Genomic DNA, 23,080 nt, shown 5'->3' with positions numbered 1-23,080 from the left:
TGGGCACTTAAAGACCACAATTTCTAGCCTACACAGGGCCTCCTGGACAGACTGTCCTCAGCTTATCTGGATGAGATTTCCCATGTGATGCCAGGGATGGGCCAGCAAGCCCGGGGAGAGAGAGACACGGCCATACCATGGGTCTCAGCCCACATTGCCACAAGCTCCTAGTGACATTATGACCCTATAAACCACAATGCCCTTGTCACTGCAGCCACTACCACACTGCTCCGAAGCCCTTGGTCAAGCACCAGAAAGGTGGAGACTTGGTTCTGTGAGAGAGGACTAGACATTTCAGGAAGTTCCCGAACCTTTCTGTATTCAGCTACTCACCTGTCTTCTAGACCACTGTAAGGAGGGGCAGATGCCCAGCTCCCCTATGCCATGGTGTCTCTCCCTAGGTCCCTTGACAGCTCCCTACCCCAGCGTCCTGCCAGGTGGTGAAGAAACTGCAGAGGGGGTGGGAGAAGGCAGGTCCAGGCCAGGCTGAGCTCCACACTCTTTTGTGTGTAACAAGGGCAAATCCCGGACCCTTCCTTGAGCCCCACTGAGTTCATGAGGTGGGAGAGCACATCTCCTTCACAGTGTTGCTAAAGATATCAGTGCCCAAGGTACACTGGCATCTTTTCTATGCAGGGACCAGGAGACCTGAGCCACCCCACTCCGCTGGGCCCCACCAGAAAGGCCATTCTTCTTCTAGGTGGCTCTTCACGCAGCTGCTCCCTGAGCTGTTATAGGAACAGCTTGAAATGATCAGAGAAGAGGTAAGTCGTCACACAGAAGACCAATACCTGAAAAAGAAAGACTTCAGAGTTGGCCTCCTGAGCACTCCCCTTCTCTACCCTATTCTGAGAGCTGCTGCCTGCTCCTAGAGTCCTTCCCACCTCTCCAGATCTGGTGGCACACAGCAGCCAGGCTGCTCCTGGCTGGGAGATGGGCTTCTGAGCCAGGGAGTGTCATCCCAGGCGCTGCAGGGAGCCTAGGCAGACAAGGAGGATGAGAGAAACAGCCTGTTGGGGGAAGAGATGGCTGCAACCAAATATTGTCTGTTCTTCCTTGTGTGCAGATGCAGAGCCTCAGGAATGCCCTCTGACCAGGTTAGGGGAGCCTGAGGAGCAGGCAGGGGCCAGTTCCGTGTCCCAGCCCCAACAGTGCTGGAGGCAGTTAGGAGAAGGGCTGTGCACAGCTGCAGAGAGTATATTTAGACCTCCCTGTTAATAAGGGGACAGGCCTGGGGATTGGTTCAGAAAAAAATATCTGTCCATTTTATCTGCTCACCTGACACAGGTAGAGGCCAAAAGGCAAATCTTCACTTGCCTAGGGCCTTCCTGGGTGCTCACTGGACCAATCTCCTCCCCTTCAGGGTTCAGGTGACATCTCAGAAGGCCTCTGCACAAAAGGGGACTGGAGGCCTGGAAGGTGGGTGGGAGGGGGCCCCCTGTCAATGTGTTGTGATGAGCTGACCCTCCAAGATGCCAAGGCCGCCCAAAACCCTATCACGGAATCGGGCTACCTTTAGCAGCAGGGGTGTCCGTCTCACTCCTCCCAAAGCCTGAGGCAAGGGGCGGAGTTGAGTAGCAGCAGGTCTGGCGCCAAGGTAGAAGCTGCTCAGGGAGGAAGTGGAGAGGCTGGGGGATGTTCAAATGTGGCGGCTGCGCTGGGGGTGGAGCACTGAAGGTTGCAGAAAAGCGGGAGCCCAAGGGCAGAGCTGCAGGCACCATGGCGTGGCGCCACCTGGCTCTACGGCAGGTGAGCTGGCCAGCCAGACCTATGGCGGTGACTGTGGCCTTCCTGGTGGCCTCTGTGATGCTGAACATCTGCCTGTAGGTGTGGACCAAATGAGCAGCCACCCTTCACGTGGCAGCCCCTCAGGCAAACAGGGCCACCCTTGCCCTCCAAGCCAGGCAGGCCCCATGAAAGACAGCTGGGCTGCACAGTACACAGAGACTGCTGCTGGGGGCGGGGGAGCGCACTGCCCAGGCCCATCCATTTTAGGTCTCCGCGTCTGTTTTAGGTATCTGTGGAGGGCCCAAGGACCTGCATCCATAAAACACACACGCACACGCACACGCACACACACACCTGACCCTCCTACTGTCACCCATCCCCCAGAAACCAAGTGTCCCCTGGTTTCTGGCCTTCATCCCCCGTTTTTTTTTTTTCCTTTTTTCAGCCTCCTCAAGCTGCAGACGCCACCTTTTCTTTTCACTATCAGCTGGCTTGTCCCAGCCCTGTCCCCTCTTACCCATCACTTACTTGGCTTATCTTTTCCTACCCCACTCCCTGAGTCTCCTGGTCTCCCCTAGACTCCCACATTCCTCCCTAGTTTCTTATCTTAGCTGTCTCCTGACCTCCCCGCCTTATCTCCCTGCTCCCAAGACTCTCGCTAATGTCTAACCCTGTCTTTAGCCAAGTGATCTTATTAGCCTTCAGCCCTCTCTGGGCCTCCTGTCCTCTTCTGTGGCATCCTCCCTTCCTTCCAAGCTTTCAAACACCCCCCTATTGTTCTTAATCCTAACCTCTTGTCTTCTTGAAACCTCCTGATGTCTCCTACCCTCCCTATGCACCCCAGGTCTTCCGGGAGCCTACTACCCTCACTTACTGTCCCCTGACTTCTGTGTTTCCCTTGAGCCTCTCACCATTTCCTGACCTTCCACTTTTCCTTTCCAAATTCCTGCCTTGTCTCTAGGTTTACTTCCTCTTGTGGTATCCTAAGAGCCTCTGAATCTCCAGCCTTCCTCCCATGGCTTGTAACATCACAGTTCCTGAACAAAGGCAAGTGGAATGCTTGTTTGACAACAGCCTGTAAAGGAACCCTCTCCCCACAAAAGCCAATGTCATAACCAGAGCTCAAAGTTCCAGAAAGACAGCTATTTGGCAATTGTAGAAAAAAAAGCTGCTACCCCCTACTCCAAACACCCAGTGGCTGAAAAACAAAAAGACAACAGACCTCACAGGAAGAAGAAGAAGAAGAAGAAGAAGAAGAAGAAGAAGAAGAAGAAGAAGAAGAAGGAGAAGAAGGAGAAGGAGAAGGAGAAGGAGAAGGAGAAGGAGAAGGAGAAGGAGAAGGAGAAGGAGAAGGAGAAGGAGAAGGAGAAGAAAAACTGCTTGTATAAAGGAAACAGTCTATTTCCCCCATTCTGCCCTAATGAAATTCGCTTTGTCCTTCAATGTCCTTGGCTACAAAACCTCTAGCTTGAAGCATGTAATCTGCATTCTTCTGAACTCTGGTCGTTGAATGACTGGGTCCTGTGCCCTGATTATGGTGTGGCCACAACATGAGATGCCACCTCTCTGTTAAGGTCAACTGAGTTCTTATTCTCCCTGCAAAGTTAACTCTTACATACTCTTACAGTCTAGGCTACAGGATGAGGGTCTTTCTCTAAGACTAAAGTTTCCTTATAATTTCAATATAAATCAAACCCAGGTCCTCTGGAAGAGTGGCCAGTAAGTACTATTAACCACCGAGCCATCTCTCCAGCCCTGCACTTTTCTTTATGTTCTTGTATACTTAATGTCTGTGTCTTCTGGCAAGAGTGCTCCTTTGCAAGTTTGGTGTGATGTATACTTTATGAATATGGCAAAAGCTGGCAGCTATAATACCCTGAAGGGAAGGAAGTATGCTGAGGGCCAGTTTCTTGTGTTATTTTATAATAAAATGACATTGTGTGTGTGTGTGTGTGTGTGTGTGTGTGTATGAGACAGAGAGAGAGAGAGAGAGAGAGAGAGAGAGAGAGAGAGAGAGAGAGAGAGAGAGAGAGAGAGAGAGAGAGAGAGAGAGAGATACCACAGTTATTTGAATTTGTTTAATTTAGATTTGGGACTGTTTTATCAGTATCTTTTCAAGTGCTGTGTGTGTAATCTCAAATGAGTCACTTCGCCGGCCTCTTGACATTTAATAGTCACCATCCAGGTCCTCTAGCTGCTTTCTCCAGGCAGGCCTGAAGCCAGTGTGGCTTTTAACTGTACCTGCTCATCAGCAGCACATTCAGTTTTGTGGGGTCTGCACCTTCTTGAAGTACTTTTGAAAGGTCTTTATGCAAAGTTCAAGATGAAAAAAGGAACTTAGTATTTATGTGAGTTTACTCTATAAGTAATTACACTACTTTAACGTTATAGTTTTTCATTTGAACAATTTTTTTTTTTTGCTGACTTATGTTGTTTCTGCTCCCCAGATGCCATTGGAAACAAATGTTTGAAGCTTCTTTTGATCTCAAAATGCAGAACTTAGTTGAGGCCTCACAATAGTGAGCACCCTTACCCATCTGCCAACAGTGGGGTTTTAAACTGCGGGCTTTTATTTTATGAAAGAGTTGTGTGTTTACAACACTGTAATTCAATTAATTGTGGTCCTGGAGCTTTCAGGAGTTTATGAGTTAAGAAAAGATTTCTTATCTTCACTGCCCAACTAAAGAAAAAATTAATTTTAATAGACTTGTGCTTATTGCTTTATGAGAGTTATGGGGTTCAAATTGTCATCTACTTCAAAGGCTGATTTTATTTTTCCATTAAATTATTTATTTGTTTGTTTGTTTGTTTATTGGTTTTTTGAGATAGGGTTTCTCTGTGTAATAGCCCTGGCTGTCCTGGACTCACTTTGTAGACCAGGCTGGCCTCGAACTCACAGTGATCTGCCTGCCTCTGCCTCTTGGTGTGCTGAGATTACAGGCATGCACCACCTCTACTGCTCCATTGAATGCTTTTTTATGTTCACAAATTCACAAAAGTGCTGGTCAATGATCACTGCTGAACATTGTTTAAAATTTAATTTCCCAAGTGAATTGCATGCTGAAATTCATATTATCTAATCCACTTCTGTTCCACTTTAAAACCATATTGCCTTGAAAAATCATTCAGACTTTTCAATTTAAAACAAAGGAAACACAGATGTCTTAAGTTGATAGAGATTAGATACGATAGATATTGATTTACACTCAGAATTTTAGACTCACCAAGATAGGAAAGATATTTTCTTCAAGGTTGCCAAATGCAAATAGCCAAAACACTATGAATGTAACATTCATGTAATTCCTAATTGTTTTATGGTTCTTATGGCTGTATGTAGTTTATTGTATATATGTATAATAATATAAATGTATATGTAAAAAAAAGAAAAATAATTTTTAAAAAGCTAAAGCTAATCACAGATTGTGAGCTAAAAACTAAAAGAAGGAAACACACATTTAGCTTGAGTTCTTTGTGTTCTTTGGAAGTGAGTGACACCTGCTCACATTTGCAGTTTTACTTAATTAACCTTTTCTTTGTATGCTGCAATTTAAGACCAGGTCCTTCTATATGCTTTGTTGGCACTCTGTTCTTGGTCATTTACTCAGTGCATTTTGGTTAGTTATAGATTTCTGTAGTAGCTTCTCTCTGCTGCAAAAGGATGCTTCTTTGATGAAGACTGTAAACTACACTTAATCTGTGGGTATATGGAGAAGCATTTACAATACAGTTGTAAGCTGTGTTGAGTTAGGAAAATGGCAACAGTAAGTTATCCTCTAGTGCCTAAGATCTCTCCAACAGTGGGTAGTTAGCTAGGATTCCTTCCTATTGAGTGGGTGGGTCTTAGTCCAATTAGACGGCTGTTGGTTACCACTAGGATCTAAGTGCCACTATTTCATCATTAGGCAATCTTGCTGGGCTAGTCACTGTTATGGTTCATAGGATAAAAACATTACTCTTCTTCCTTAGCAGTATAGCACCTTGCTATACTATAAGAGGTATGCTATAAGAGCTGGGAGTTCACTTATACACCAGTACCAGCTTGGTTCTTCTAAGTACTGTGTCTTAGCTGTGTGGTGCTTTAACAATAGGGTCTTAACCTTTAAGTTCTGGGAACTAACCAAGGTCAAAGGCAGTAGCCCATATATTATTTTAGAAGTCTCTTCAACCAGTCAGCAGATACTCAATGGAATGTTTCCTGTGTCTGGCACTGGAATTTTTGTTGGTCTGTGTCAATGGTTCTCAACTTTCCTAATGCTATGACTCTTTAATATAGTACTTCATGTTGTAGGGACCCCCAACCATAAAATTATTTCATTGCTACATTATAAGTGTACTGTTGCTACTGTTGTGAATTGTAATGTAGATATCTGATATGCAACCCCCAAAGGGTTGAGAAACACTGATCTATGGATCTGGGGGTGGGGGGAGGCATCATCACCTCATATGGCACAACTCCATATGTGTATAGTATATACATCTACATTCCAAATTAAGCCTACTCAGATGTGGATCCCCAGTTCCAGGGACATTCCACTCCAGCAGCCAGACTTCGAGTTCCTACTGCTTCCCCAAGGGCACCATCTGGATCTGGGAAACAGTATCCCAACCTCCAAATCAGAACTCTACTGGTTCCCCAGCAGAGACAGACTGGAAAATAGGATCTTATAAGAGCCTGGTCCCAAGATGGCAGAACCAGCAGAATCTGAGTGCCCCTGGGAGTTCAGCATGTGCTTGGCCAGCAACCCACAGGGTGGCTGGATTCATGAATTGGGAAGTGCTCTACCTCAAAACCCAGCCATACCATCCCTGAGTATATATCCCAAAGATGCCCCACCATACAACAAAGACATTTGCTCAACTATGTTCATAGCAGCTTTATTCATAATAGTCAGAATCTGAAAACAACATAGATGTCCCTCAAGTGAAGAATGTATAAAGAAACTGTGGTACATCTACACAATGGACTACTACTCAGCTATGAAAAACAAGGAAATAAGGAAATTTGGAGGCAAATGGATGGAACTAGAAAAGATCATCCCAAATGAGGTAACCCGGACCCAGAAAGACACACATGGTATGTGGTCATAAGTGGATTTTAGCCATATAGTACAGGATAAACATACTATAATGCACAGACCCAAAGAAGCCAAGTAACAAAGAGGATCCAATAGAGGATGCTTAAATCTCACTAAGGGGCAGAAACAGAATAGACAGGGGTAGTGGTTGAATAGAGGGAACAAGATGGGAGAGAGATCACAGAGAGATATGAGAGTGGAGATCAGACCTGGGGAAATTGGGCGTGGGAGTACAGAAGACCTGTAGAAAAAAAAAAAGAGAAACTGTGTGTGGAGGCATCTCTGTGAGAAGCTGGAGACCAAAATCATGGTAGGCTCCTGGGAGGATATGGGGGTACTCTAGCAGAGATTCATAGTAGCAGGGGTTATAAAGACTGAAGAGGATACCCTCTAACTACACGTCTCTTAGTTGAGGAAAATGAACACCAAGCCACCCACAAAAACTTTAACCCAAAATTTACCCTGCCTGCAACATTTGCATGGATAAAAATAGAACAGATAGAGCAGAGATTGAGGGAATGTCCAGCCAGTACCTGGGCCAACCCAAGACCCACCCCATGGAAGACAGCCAACTCCTGACACTATTAATAATACTCTGCTATGCTCGCAGACAGGAGCCTAGCAGAGTTGTTCTCTGAGGAGCTCCACTCAGCAACACTTAGAAACAGATGCTGAGAAGACACGCGGCCAAACATTGGGAGATGCTATGTGTAAGGAGTCTTGTGAAAAAAGTGGGGGAATGAAAAAAGGACCTAGAGGTGACAGGAGCTCCATAAGAAGACCAACAGAGCCAAGTAACCAGGGCCCAGAGGGGCTTGCTGAGTCTAAAGCACCAACCAAGGACCATGCATGGACTGGACCTAGGCCCCCTACAAGGATGTAATCTATGGGCAGTTCAGGCTTCATTTAGGTCTTTAGTAAGGGGAGTGGGGGTTTTCTCTAGCATGAACTCTTTTGCCAGCTTTTTTATCACTTCCCCCTGGCAGTGTTAAACTTAAGTCATCTAAGTTTACCCCTGGAAGCCCATTTGAGAGACAGAGTCCAAAGTCAATGCAAAAGCAAAGGAGTTTATTAGCTGACCTGTTGGGGTCCACAGTACCATAGAGATGGGAGACCTCGTCCTGCCAAAGATGAGGCTTTAAATACTTTTCACAGAAGCAGAACCCAGGAAACAGTGTTTAGTTATCAAGTGATAGGCTAACAATAGGTAACCTTTTAGGTAAATGGGGGCCTGAGGTAGTAAATCCTAAGTGAGAGAGACAGCTTTCAGGTACATGGGGGTCTGAGGTAGTAAATTCCGGGGGCAGAATTGAGGTGGAGGCTTAGTGGAGAATCTTTAACCCATTCCCCTCAGTTTGTCCTTGTTATCAGCCTGCAATTCAACCTGTTTGCTCAGCTGGCAAACGCTAGGTCCAAGCCTCCTGGAATCTTGTGTTTCTTTAGCTAACAATATCACTGCTGAGCCCAGGCCATCTAGCTAATAATGTCCCTGCTGAACTCAGACCATCTAGAATCTCACAGCAGGACTGCCTTGCCAGGCCACAGGGGAAGAGGACATGCTTAGTCCTGATGCAATTTGATGAGATGGAAATGGGGCTCCCCTTTTCTGAGGAATAGGGAAGAAGGAGGAGAAGAGGGAAGGAGGGTGGGACTGGGAGGTGAGGAGTGATGAGGCTATATTAGCATGTCAAGTAAATTAATTAATTAATAAAAATAAAAATAAACTCGTAGAGAGGAGAGATGTAAGAGATTAGAGTAAATATAATGTGCTTTATACACATGCAATTTTCAAAGAACAAACACAGTAAGATTTTTATATGCACATACACACACCATTAGACACACTACTTTAAATCAGCACAACAGGCCAAGGCTTTCTTAGCACATGCATTATACTGTTTATCTCTGATCTTTTCCTCCTTTGGAATTGAAGTCATGGACGTATGCACTCATAGCAAGCACTCCTCCACCCCGGCTGGCCCACAACTTTAATGCTCTGGATGAACAATCATTTGTTCTCATCATGTAACAGAGATTTGCTGTGACTTGATTAGCATCACCTGATGGTGCATTTGACAGAGTGACAGTATCTACATGGTATGTTAAAGGACCCTCATGCAAGGACTAATGATGCCGTTAGGAGAGTACCTGACTTGCATGCTTCAAGAATTGGCTTTTATCTCTAACATGACACAAACAAGTATGGTGGTACTCTGTCCCCCCACCTCTAGTGGAGTCTGTGTGACAAGTACTCCACAGGCCTGAGTCTAAGACCCTCCTTTTTAGGCTAAGACCCCCAAAGAGGCTAAGACGTCCTGGACAGGGGTCGATGTTCCTGCCAGCAGAGAAACTGCAGTTTCAAAACTCTCTTTGCTGGGAGCTATTTTCTAATTCTCTCTAAAATTCTAACTGCATTTCACTCCCAAGGCGGGACTCCTCAAGCGTAGCAATGGTTGCTATGAGACCCTGGCCCGGGATTGCAGCCAGGGACTGTCCATGGCCGAAGTAGTTCTGCTTCACTTCCACTTATTAAAAGAAACATGACTAGAAATAATCATTAGTTAATAAATTATACTATGGCCTACAGAGAAATGGAGTATTTAAAAAGACTCCAGGTAGAAGGAACGAAAAGAATAGAGAAACATCCTGGCACACAGGTGCTGGGCACAAGTTTCGTTAGGGAGAGGACGTGGGCCCTAGACAAAGAAAGCACATGCATATTGATATCAAGCCAGTAACTTAGGAGAGAAGACGTCAAGAGGTCTTTCTGTTATGTACTTTGTATTATTTCATTCAAAGCTATAATTCAAAAAATGGCAACACAATAACTTCGCATTCTGTATCTGTACTGTGTATGCTTGATCGCTCACTGACTTCCGTGAGACTGCTCTGGGGAAACTGTAACCACCACAAACCTCTCTATTTCAGAAGAAGAAATGTATATAATGCTAGACTACTTGGCTGCAAAATACACTCAGATGGTAACTCAAACTTGAGTCGCCTCTGTTTGTCAATGCCTTATTTCTGTTCACCAATGCTCCAAGAACTCCCGATGCCAAGGACCTATCCCCGATTGAGCTCATGGTCTGTGGCAGTACTCAGGAGGTAGAGGCAGGAGAATAAAAAGTTCATTATCCAGATACATAGTAACATCAAAGCTAGCCTGGGGGCTGGAGAGATGGCTCAGAGGTTAAGAGCACTGGCTACTCTTCCAAAGGTCCTGAGTTCAATTCCCAGCAACCACATGGTGGCTCACAACCATCTATATTGATATCTGGTTCCCTTTTCTGGCAGGCAGGTGTTACATGCAGACAAAACACTGTAAACATAAGTAAATAAATCTTTTTTTTAAAAAAGACAGAAATATCTTCTTGACTGAAAGTCAAACTAACTTTGTTTATTGAGTTTTATTCAAGAAAAACTTATATATATATATATACATTAATCTTTGCTGTTCTCATCATATACCCTGGCCCAAACTCCAGCAAAAATCTTCTGCTTTACCAGAGGCTATGCCAACTGGCACCCAGAAGCTCAAGTAAGCACTACACACACACACACACACACACACACACACACACACACACACACACACACACACACACACACCACCTGCAGACTGCCAGCACTCCCTCAGTGCTGACCCATCCTATCCCCAACTACATATAATCTTCACTGTCCTGATCACTAAATCTTGGCCCACAATTCTGGAAGAAGCTACCAGAGGCTAAGCTGGCAACTAGAAGTGCAGGTAAGTCCCTTCCACCTGCAGGCCACCAATACCTCTTCCTAGCTGGGTCAGTCTATACTCAACCACCTCTTCTTTTTTTTTTTTTTTTTTTTTTTTTTTTTGTCACCATATCCTGGCCTACAACTTTGGTGGAAGCCCCTTGTTCCATCAGGGGCCATGCCAGCTGCCAGAATCCCAGGTAGGTTGGCCATCCATGGACCACACTCACTTTCTCAATACTTACCCCACCCAGCCCCAACTAGCCCTCCCCTCATCATCATCACATCTTGGACTTCAACTCCTCAAAGTACACTGATGAACCAGAGGACACTCCAGGCCACTAGAACTATATTCCTACAGCAGATAGACAACTTTAGTGAAGTGTCTAGATGCAAGATAAACTAAAAAAATTAGTAACCCCCTATATACAAATGACAAATGGACTGAGAAAGAAATCAGGGAAACAATACTTTTTACAATAGGCACAAATAATATAAAATACTCTGTGATAAGGTCTACTCAAGCAAGTTAAAGACTTCTGTGATTAAAAAACTTCAAGTCTTTGAGGAAAGAAATTATAGACTATATCAGCAGGTAGAAAGATCTCTCATGCTCATAGATTGGTAGGATTACCATAGTAAAAATAGCCATCCTACCAAAAGCAGTCTCAAGATTCAGTGCAGTCTCCATCAAAATTCAACACAATTCTCTAAAGAATATGAAAGAACAATAATTAACTTAATATAGAAAAAAATTAAATCCAATATAGCTAAAACTATTCTGTACAATAAAACATCTGGAAGTATCACCATCCCTGATTTTAAGATGTACTACAGAATTGTAGTAATAAAAACTGCATGGAATTGGCATAACAACAGACAGGATGCTCAATGGAATCAAGTTGAAGACTCAGACATACTTGATTTTTTATAAAGATGTTTGATTTTTTTTTTATAAAGAAACCAGAAATACACAATGGGGGGTGGGAGAAAGCATCTTCAACAAATGGTGCTGATCTAACTGGATATCTGCATGTAGGAGACTGCAAATAGACCCATATTATATCACCCTGCACAAAACTCAAGTCCAAGTGGATTAAAGATCTAAACATAAAGCCAGATAAACTAAATCTAATAGAAGAGAAATTGGGGAAGAGCCTTGAACTCATTGGCACAGGAGACAACTTCCTGAACAGAACACCAACAGCTCAGGCTCTAAGATCAACAATTATTCAATGGGATTTCATGAAACTGAAAAGCTTCTGTAAGGCAAAGAATGCTGTCAACAGAGTAAAACAACAACCTACAAAATGGGGAAATATTTTCTCCGACTCTACACCTGACCAGAGGGCTAATATCCAAAATATATAAAGAATTCAAGAAATTAAACACCAGCAAACCAAGTAATCCTATTAAAAATGAGCTAGATATCTAAATAGAGAATTCTCAACACAGGAATCCCAAATGGCTGAGAAACACTTAAAGGACCAGAGAGACAACTGGTATTGGGTTAGGTAATCTAAGGGCAAGGTAGAAGTCTAGAGCAACAGAAACTCCCAGGAATCTATTAGAGTGACCTGAATTAAGACTCTTAGTAGTGAGGGATACAGAGCCTGAAAAAGCCATCTCCTATAACCAGGCAAGACTTCCAGTACAGGGTTAGGAGCACCAACCCTACCACAAAACCTTCGACCTACAGTTTGTCCTGCCAGCATGATGTGCTGGGGTTAAGGTGGTATAGAAATTGTGGGAGTGGACAATGAATGACTAGTCCAGCTTGAGACCTATGTCACAAGAAGAAGCCTGCCCTGACACTGCTTGGAAGATAAAAAACCATAGGTCAGGTGGCCCAGAGACCTACAGTAGAACCAAATATGACTGGCAAAAAATACTGTCAGTGAAATGATGCCTAATGATACTCTGCTACGCTCATAGATTGGTAGCTAACCCAATTGTCACCAGAGTGACTTCATCCAGCAACTGATAAAACAGATGCAGAGACCCACAGCCAAAACTTAGTTGTAGTTTTGGAAATCCTGCTGAAGAGGGAAAGGAATGATTGTAGGAGCCAGAGGAGTCAAGGACATCACAAGAAAACCCACAGAATCAACAAACCTGAACTCAAAGGGGCTCGCTGAGACTGAACTGACAATCAGGGAGCCTACATGGGCTTAAGCTAGGCCCTCTGAACACTCCTTCATTGCTGGTGGGAATGCAAACTTGTACAACCACTTTGGAAATCTACCTAGCACTTTCTCCAAAAACTAGGAATAGGGTTTCCTCAAGACCCACCTATACCACTCCTTGGAATATACCCAGAAAATGCTCCACCTCACAACAGGGACATATGCTCAATCATGCTCATAGCAGTTTTATTCATAATAGCCAGAACATGGAAACAGCCTGTGTCCCTCAGTAGAAGAGTGGATAAAGAAACTGTGTTACATTTAAACTATGGAATACTACTCAGCTATAAAAAACAAGAAAATTCCAAAATTTGTGGACAAATGGATGGGATTAGAAATGATCATACTGAGTGAGTTAACCCAGAAGCAGAAAGAATCACATGGTATATACTCACTTATAATTGGGCACTAGCCCAAAAGGCATTTCCCATGAAAGTCTTCCCTTACCAGGAGATTAGGATAGATGTAAGGACATCACACTGGGACTCTTGGTAAGAGAAATATAGGAGATGGGGAAAGAGAAGGATCCAGAGGATCTTAGAAACCTACAAGAAGAACCTCATAACAGGTGGATCAGGTCCCAGGGGGTCTGCTCAAACAATTCCACTAACCAAGGACATTACAAGTAGTAAACATTGACCTTCTACTCGGATCTAGCCAATGGACAGGACAGTCTCCACAGTTGGGTGGAGAGCAGGGACTAACTCTGACATGAACTCTGGTGCTCCATATTTGAAGACCTCCCCTTGGGGGGGAGGCCTGGTGGCACTCAAAGAAAGAATAAGCAGGCTACCCAGATGAGACTTGATACCCTATGACAATAAAGTGGGGGAGGAGATCCCCCTTGGTCATAGACCTAGGGGAGGGGAATAGGGTGGAAGTAGGAGGGAGGGGAGAATGGGAGGATACAAGTGATGGAATAACAATTGCGTTATAATCTGAATAAATTAATTAAAAAATAAAAATTTAAAAACCTAGGTCCTCTGTATATATGTTTTAGTTGTTAGCTTGGTGATTTTGAGTGACTCCTTACAGAAGGAACAGGGGCTATTTCTGATCCTTTTGCCTGCTTTTAGGATCCTTGTCCAATCTTAATATGAGGGGAGGTGCCTAGTCTTATTGCAACTTGATATGATTAATTGGGTTGACATCCCTGGGAGGCCTTCCCTTTTCTGAGGGAAAATGAGGAGGAGTGGATGCAAATGGAGGAGGTAGAGGGAGATGGAGGCGGTGGGGGCAGAGGGAGGGAAAACTAAGATCAGGATGTAATATATGAGAGAATAAATTAATAAATAAAAATTGTAATCTCAAAAAGGGAAATGTTCAGCATCCTTAGCCATCAAGGAAATGCAAATCAAAACAACTTTGAGATTCTATCTTACACCTGTCAAAATGCTAAAGATAAAAAAAAACACACACACACAAGACAGCTGTGCATGGTGGTGCATGCCTCTAATCCCAGCAACTTGGGAGACAGAGGTAGACAGATCTCTGTGAGTCTACAAAGCAAGTCCAGGACAGCCAAGGCTACACAGAGAAAACCGATCTCAAAAAAACAAAAACAAAAATTAAAATTAAACAAACAAGAAAGCTCATGCTGGCAAGGGGAGCACTCATCCTTTCTTGATGGGAGTACAAACTTGTGCAGCCACTGTGGAAATCAATCTGGTACTTTCTCAGAAAATTGGAAATAGCTTTACTTCAAGACCTAGCTATACCACTCCTGGGTGGTAACCCAGACACAGAAAGACAAACATGGTATGTACTCACTTGTAAGTGGACCTTAGCTGTTAAGTAAAGGATAATCATGCTATAATCCACACACCCAGAGAGGCTAAGTAACAAGGAGAGATCAAGGTAAAGGGATGCATGGATCTTCCTTGGAAGAGAAATAGAACAGGTTTTGCTTGTGGACTGGGGGCCAGTGGGAATGGGAACAGGAGGGACCATGAAGTGTGTGGGAGAGATGGGTGGAGAAAGTACTAGGAGAGATGACTGGAGTTGGAGGGCACCCGGGGGGTGATATAGTAACCTAGTACTGTAGAAACTCCCTTGAGTCTATGAGAGTGATCCTAGTGAGGTTTCCCAGTAATAGGAGATACGGAGCCCAAACTGGCCATCTTTTATAATCAAGCAAGGCTTCCAGCAGTGGGGCTGGGATATCAACCCAGCCACAACCTTCGACCAACAATCTGTTCTGCCTAAAAGATGTCCTGGAGTAATGGTGTGGCAGAACTTGTGGGAGTGGCCAAACAATGACTGATCTAATTTGAGACCCACATCCTGAGAAGGATGCCACACCTGACACTGTCTGGATCACCAGGAACCAGAGGCAGGACAGCCCAGAGACCCAGGACAGAACCAAATATGAATGGCAAAAAAAGAAAAAAAATGATTCCTAATGACATTTTGCTATACTCATAGATTGGTGCCTAGCCCAATCCAGCAACTGACAGGCAGAGATGCAGAGACGCACAGTCAAACACTAGGCAGAACTCAGGGAATCCTATGGAAGAGGGAGAGGAAGGATTGTAGGAGACAGAGGGGTCAAGGATACCACAAGAACACAAGCCACAGAATCAACTAAACAGGGCTCATAGGGGTTCACAGAGACTGATGTGACAAACATGGACCCAGTATGGGTCTGTGCTAGGAGCTCTAAATATATCTTATCGGTGTTCTTGTGGACTCCCAAGAGTGGGAGTAGGGGTGACTCAGACTTTTTTGCCTGTGCTTGGAACCATTTCCTCCTACTGGGTTGCCTCATCCATCCTTGATATGAGGGTTTGTGCTTAGTCTTATTGTAACGTGTTATGCCATGCTTAGTTGAAATCCCTGTGAGATCTCTTTTTTTTTTTGAAGGGAAATGGAGGAGTAGTGGATCTGGGGGAGAGGGGAGGTGAATGAGGAGGGACCAGGAGGAGTGGAGAGAGAGGAAACTGCCATCTAGATGAAATCTATGAGAGAGAGAAAAAAATCAAAAGTACAAAAATATTCCTGCCTATCTCTCTTAGAGAAGGTGGAGACATTATGCAATAGTGCCTATTGAACGACTGAATTACCTCTTAACCCCTTTGGACTTAAATTTGACCTTCTGTCTATGCATGGACTCAGGTGACACAAACTGCACATTACTGTCTTAGCTTGATTACTACTGCTGTGATGAAACCCCATAACAAAAGCAACTTTGAGAAGAGGGTTTACTCATCTACTACTTCCGTATCGTTGTTCATCATTGAAGGAAGTCAGAATAGGTACTCAAACAGGGCAGAAACCTGGAGGCAGGAGCTGATGCAGAGGCTACAGAGAGATGCTGCTTATTAGCTTGCTCCCTAACACTTGCTCAGCCTACTTTCTTACAGAACCTAGGCCCACCAGCCCAGGCCTGGGACCACCCACAGTGGCTGGGCCCGCCTCCATAAATCACTGATTGTGAAGATGTCCAACAGCCCAACATTATGGAGGCATTTTCTCCTTTGGGATTCCCTCCTCTCAGATGATTCTAGCCTGTGTCAAGTTGACATAAAAGTAATCATCACAGTTACTTACTTGCTGTGGGCCTCAACGCATAACCATTTGGGATCCGTTTTGGCCGTCTGTGCATCCTGTAGGTCTCCTTACCCATATACTGGCCACGTGTGCTGTTTCAGATCCACTTGAGAGAACAGTAGTTGTGCCGTGCTTCTCAGCTTCCCCATGAGGCAGGTGCAGCTGCTCTCACGGAACCCTGGGCAGGCCTATCATAATCTGTACTCTGCTGTCATCTTGGAGTCAGGTGGTGCCAGCAGGATGCTGACACACAGGCCAGGCCATGTGACTTGATGGATGCAGCACTTGTGCTTCTCCTCTAGGGTCTGAGAGGCCTATGTGGGAGTCAAGGATCATCTTACCTTGAAAATCATCCTCCTGTGAATCCAAATGAAGGCTTGCCCTCCACTCCAGTACTTTAAGACTTGGGACCTCAAGGGGAAGAATTATTCTTTCAGGCATGTTGGACAATGCGTTTTCTGGAGGGATTGCTTCTGGAATTCTTTTGTCTATTTATTTATTTTGGTATGCAATGTTGAGTATTCACAATGGCTAAATTCAACCCTTGAGTTTCTGAATCTCAAAATCAAAGCAGTCCTATAGAAGCTGTGAACGCCGTACAACCATTTCAATCTCAGTTATTTCTTTATATGAGCCGATTCATCACCTGGGGCTGTAGCTTTGGGATTGATTTTAGCTTGGACACTGGTTTTCTTACGTGAAGGATCTGCATTTGTGCTTACATGAGGAATTCTAGGTTTTCACATGTGAGGCTATTTCAACAATGTATTGCTGTGCCTGTATACTTGGGTTGAAAAACAGCAATGCCAAAGAATTGGAATGTTCTGTAGGCACTTTTCCATTCACATCCCTCCTCATCCTTCCCTTTGCTCTGTGAAAATCAATGCCAAGACCAAAGGCCTGCTACATCTCATTATGATTCTCTTTTTAGTATTTAACAAAACAGCTACCAAGCTGCCCAAGACATTTGCTTGTTCATGTTGTCTTGTAAAAATGACTGTCCCCTTTTCTGAGAAGGGGAGGAGGAAGGGAGAAGAGGGAGAAGTGGAACCAGGAGGAGAGGAGGGAGGGGGCTTTGGTTGGGATGTAAAGTGAGTAAATAAATAAACTTAATAAAAAATATCTTCACGGGGCATGCCTTTAATCCCAGCACTCGAGAGGCAGAGGCAGGAAGATCTCTGTGAGTTCAAGGCCAGCCTGGTCTACAAAGTGAGTCCAGGACAGCCAAGGCTACCTAGAGAAACCCTGTCTCCAAAAAACCCACCACCAACAAAAAATACCTTCACAAGAAGAACACAGCCTGGGTGGACTCAGACTCGGGTGGGCTAGCAGAGATTACGGAGCCTATATGGGTCTGGCCTAGGTCCTCTGCATATATGTTGTGGTGTTGTAGCTTGGTGTTCTTGTGGAAGTCCCAGCAGTGAGAGTGAGGGCTATCTCTGACTCTTTTGTCTGCCTTTGGGACCCATTTCCACCTATAGGGTTGCCTCATCCAGTCTTGATGTAAGAATGTGTGCCTGGTCTTATTGTGGCTTGTTGTGCTGTATTTGGTGGTAACCCTGGAGGGCCTGCTCTTATCTAGGGGGAGTTGAGGGCGTTGGATGCAGGACGGAGTTGGGGGAGGACTTTAAGGAAGGGAGGGGAGGCCACAGTTGATATATAGTTGGGATATACAGGAGTGAATGGAAAGGGAAAATAATGATCGTCTTCTTAGAATAAAAAAAGATTTATTTTGCAGAAATGGCTGACTACACATATAGTAGATCAATGATAATGAATAAAATCATAACTAAGTGAGACACAGCTCTTCCATGTGTATCCAACAGGGAGAATATGACTTCAGTAATTCTGTGTGCTCCTGGCTGTCAGTGCCAGCCTTCCCTCTGGAAGAGGGCCTGCTGGACCCTTCCTAACTCACTTTTCTTGTCATGCTGAGCTCTTCCTATCATTTCCTCTTTGACCTTAGATCACCCTCAAGAAATGTGATGAAAAATAAAATCTATCTAACTACATCCAGCTGAAAACCTCAGTTTATTGAGGGTATTCAAAATCAACTGAGCCAGGATGTGGTGGCACACATCTTTAATCCCAGCATCCAGGAGTCAGAGGCAGGCAAATCTCTGTGAGTCTGAAGCCAGCCTGGTCTACAGAGTGAGCTCCAGGACAGCCAGGGCTACACAGAGAAATCCCCTCCCAAAAAAGAACCATGGTTTAATAAAATAATGCCTAATGAAGATACAGTGAAAATTGTCCTGTGCCACGAACACATAGAAATCCTTACAGTAAATGGAGAATTACTTTGTTTCGATGGAGAGAAGAGCCTTCTTATTCAACTCTCAGATTACTTCAAAAATATCTTTTTATGTTGCCACATTAGCAGGCTGATAAAGAAGCCATAAAATTTTTACTCAGTGAAGTAAATATCACGTGTCCAGTCTTAACTTTTCCTGGATCTAGGCTTTACTCAGCTGCTGTAGATACTGTTGTTGATGCAATCACGGCCGAAGGAAAACAATGCACTTTATATGTCAGAGTCACAAAGGTGTCTGCAGAAGATATTGAGAAAGTCAACAAATAGATTAAACGATAGGTGGGGCATATGAAGGCATGTAAGTGACACTCAAAAGGAATGTGCTTGGGATGAATATGAATGTTGCGCTGTAACTGTGTTTGTGTCTGTGGGAGACAGCATGAAGACAATACCTCTGTGGTTGGGCTGAACACATTTTTTGGATATTGAAAAAAAAATATCTTACGCACTGACATCCAGAACTTGCTGAAGGATTTTAGACGGGTGCACTTAGATTGAAATTGTCTCTTTCTTTGGGAAGCTCCGTAAATAGCAAGGTAAACAATCCAAAATAGGAAGGCCCTAAAACTGACCATATCCACTAGGCCCCTTCTTTCCAAGAGTAAGCAATAAAGTCTGAGAGTTACTCTCAGACAAACCAAGCTGCAAAGAAGACTCAGAGAAGACGAGCTGCAACAACAACCAAAAAGACCCTGAGACCCGACCAGCTGCCTGGTAGAAGCAGAAACCAGCCGAGCTGTGTGGAAGAGCTTTAGACGCACTGAGGCACTTGGAAAGGGCACTCTCAAACCTGTTGTGCTGCCTGTAGGCTCAGCCTTGTATTCCAAGTTTTCTAGCTTTTGTGAACTGTCACCACTGCTGGGGTGGGTTTTGGTGATGTAATTATATGTGAGTCATTTCTGCCCTGTAAGTAACCCTTCACCCATATTCCTATAATAACTCGAATAAAATGTATTGGGTTTCTAAAAAAACAAAAACAACCACAGAAGCTGGTTCTCCTTTGACTGAGCATTTCCAGCCAGTGGCCATGGGTATAGGAATATCCGGGCATGTTCCACCCACCTTTTCCTCAGTGAGACAAGTGCCTTTAAGACAAATTCAATCGGAGTACAGGCAGACAGAAGACAGGAATGGAAAAGGACCCTGAGAGGCTAAGTTGTAATGTCTGATAAGGAGCCAGAAGAGACTAGGCTAAAGGCTAACTGTCACTGGGTTGCAGGCACAGAGAAAGAGATAGCAAGAGGTGCAGAACTGCTCTACAGGGGCAGAGGATTCAAAAAATCAGGAAACTCCCGGGGCTCTTGTGTGTTTGTTTGTTTTTAGTTTGGTTTTGGGTTGGGTTTTTTTGAGGCCAGTTTTCATTATATAGACTAGGCTGTCAAGAAACACAGTATCCTCTTAACTCAGCCTTTGAAATGCTAGGATAAAAGGTCCACACCAACACGTTCAGCCTTTAAATGTCATTTTTTAAATAAACTGGAGAGGCTGGATGTGGTGGCACATGCCTTTAATCCTAGCACTCAGGAGGCAGAGGCAGAGGCCGGTGGATCACTGAGTTCGAGGCCAGCCTGGTCTACAAAGCGATTCCAGGACAGCCAAGATAACACAGAGAAACCCTGTCTCTCTCTGTCTCTCTCTGTCTCTCTGTCTCTGTCTCTGTCTCTCTCTCCCCCTCCCCCCTCTCTCTTTTAATGATTTCTTTATTTATTATGCATACAGTGTTCTGACTACATGCACACCTGCAGGCCAGAAGAGGGCACCAGATCTCATTATAAATGGTTCTGAGCCACATGTGGTTGCTGAGAATTGAACTCAAGACCTTTGGAAGAGCAGTCAGTGCTCTTAACCACTGAGCCATCTCTCCAGCCCGAGAAACCCTGTCTCAAAAACAAAAACAAAACACTGGAGTGTATTCTGGAATTGCTTTTCATTTTAATTTTCAATTTAATTCATTTTTCACCTTTCTCGTCACTTAGGCTTGCCTATATCCTCATTTAATCCACTTCCTGGCTTTCTGTTTCTTGGTGTCATTTTCTGTTTTTTAATATACATACAAATACATGATTAATGTTTATTTATTCGTATGTATGGATAAAGAAGAGGAGCGTGAATTTGGGAGGATATAGGGACAGGGGACAGACATGGGAAGAGTAGGAGGGAGGAGAAGATGGAAAATGTCTCTGTGTGTGTGTGTGTGTGTGTGTGTGTGTGTGTGTGTGTGTGTGCGCGCGCGCGCACGCATGCAGAGACCAGAAGAAAGTTTCAGATCTCCTGGGTCTAAGGCTACAGAAAGTTGTAATCCACTTGAACTGGGTGCTGGGAACCAAATAGGCTCTCTGGGAAAGCACCTGCTGTTTCTTTTTAAGTTTTTAAGTAAAATATAACTACATCATTTCCACATCCTCTTCCTCCCTCCTACCCTTCCCATGTCTGCACTCTGCCTCTATATCTTTCCAAATTCACTCCATCTTCTCTTTAACCACTGTTACATATACATATGAATAAATAAACTTAAATATAATTTGTCATTTCTTTTCTCCAACATATTTTTATTTTATTATTTGAGAAATTCTCAACATTCCCAGGAGATCATACTCACCTCCCTTTCCTCCAAGTTTCACCCCCAACCTCCCAAAAGAAAGAAAGAAAGTCCAACTTGTGTTGCTCAAATACTTATTGGAGCATGGGCAAATTCCCAGTGGCCAACCCCTTAAAGAAAACTAACTCTTTTCCCACTTGCACCCCCTGCCACATGTTGGAGACCATGTAGACAGTCCATGATGTCACCAGAAATCATGACTAACTCCGTGACCTGTGCTCCCATTGACTGTAAAGGGCAAGGAAGCTACTTTTGCCATGCTATTGATGACTGCTGCCTCATAATTGAGGAGGGATATAGAAAGCTTCTATGACAACCCCTAGCTCCACCCCAGCTTCATCCCCTCCCCCTAAAAAGTAACAACCTAGACAGGAAGGCCTCGAAGAGAACTCTTAAATTTTTTGATAAGGATGCTGAAGTGTAGCTCTTCACAATTTGTCATTTCTTAATGCCTAATTTCTTAAACAATATCCATTTGAAATTTCTTAAAGTGAATATGATTTAGTTAGCATACCCATTGGTGGATAAAGCTTTTGGAATGGGAGTCATTGCACCAATACTCATAGTTATAAGCTATATACCTTTGGCCATGCATTATCTGAATAGGTTTGTTTAACATGGCACAATTGATTTCATGACACTTCTCTGGGAATAATGATCAACTCTAGATGGCATGTTTTCTAAAATCTCAGCCTCTGCTTTGTTTTTATCAGGGCAGTCAGCTGGGCTTTATAGTTGGATACAATGGATGTCTCTCTAAAATGGAGGAGGAGGAGTGATTTGGGTACTGAATGACTGTGTACTGGAGAGTTTACATACACAATTACATTTCAGACTAGTAGTGGGAGACATGATGTGCAACGCAACCTTCTCATCCTCACTGCATCTTAGATCCCACAAGAGGAATGTCAAGATGAATACAATCTTCTGCCTAATACAACCCAAGAAAGCTAACTCAAGAAACACACAATGCACCAAAAGCAGTTGCAATGAAGACTAGTTTAATGGATCAAACATGAGAGTGGCTTGCTATTTTTAAACTATTTTTAAAACATGTATTTCAAGTAGACATAAGTAAACATAAATTTTGGCAAAGACCTCTCTAGCATGGAAAGGGCACTTCATGTTATGGTCCAAACCCATTCAAATATATCCTATCATTTCTGGGCCTTCCAAGCTGTCTGTCAGTTAACTAGAATAGAATAGAATAGAATAGAATAGAATAGAATAGAATTGGAGGGATTGCAGCATGTTAATTTCTTAGGTGGTACCAGGTCCATGTTTGGTTCTAGTGAGCTGGGACTAGCTTCAGGTTTTTCTTTATCCATGAATGGTATTATCCAACAGCCTCAAGATAACTGAGAAAATCTGAAAAAGATGAAGCCATATCATCAGGTCAAATCAGAGGCCTCTTTATTACTGTTTCCTCCCTTTTTTGTCTCTCTGTCTACCTCTCACACATACATGGTACATAACAATAGCCAAAGTTCCTTTAAGACACAGTTTGATTTTCAATAGCCACCTTATCATATCCCACATTACCATATTTCACATGATCATATCTTTTTTCCTGTCATATACAGCAATCAATGTTTACAAGCTCTATTCTGTTCCATTGACACATTTCAATTTCTGGTTCTTTTTTAAAAGACTCTCTCTCTCTCTCTCTCTCTCTCTCTCTCTCTCTCTCTCTCTCTCTCTCTCTCTCTCTCTGTGTGTGTGTGTGTGTGTGTGTGTGTGTGTGTGTGTGTGTGTGTGTGTGTGTGTGTGTGCGCGCGCGCGCGCTCGCGCGCATGCGCGCGCCGACAGATTACCTGTGGCGATCACAGGACACCCACTATGTGGCTTCTAGGGACTGAACTCAGTTCATCAGTCTTTGCAGCAAGCAACTGGTTGAGCCATC

The 23,080-nt window shown here is 43.9% G+C and overlaps 1 pseudogene; it reads left to right on the top strand.

The window, feature by feature from the left end:
- Nucleotides 1–1,635: 1,635 nt before the first annotated feature.
- Nucleotides 1,636–18,845, top strand: LOC127185452 (malignant T-cell-amplified sequence 1-like; annotated as a pseudogene).
- Nucleotides 18,846–23,080: the final 4,235 nt, after the last annotated feature.

The sequence above is a fragment of the Acomys russatus genome, chromosome X, assembly GCF_903995435.1.
Source record: "Acomys russatus chromosome X, mAcoRus1.1, whole genome shotgun sequence".
Lineage (NCBI taxonomy): Eukaryota > Metazoa > Chordata > Mammalia > Rodentia > Muridae > Acomys > Acomys russatus.
This window is presented reverse-complemented; position numbering and strand designations above follow the sequence as displayed.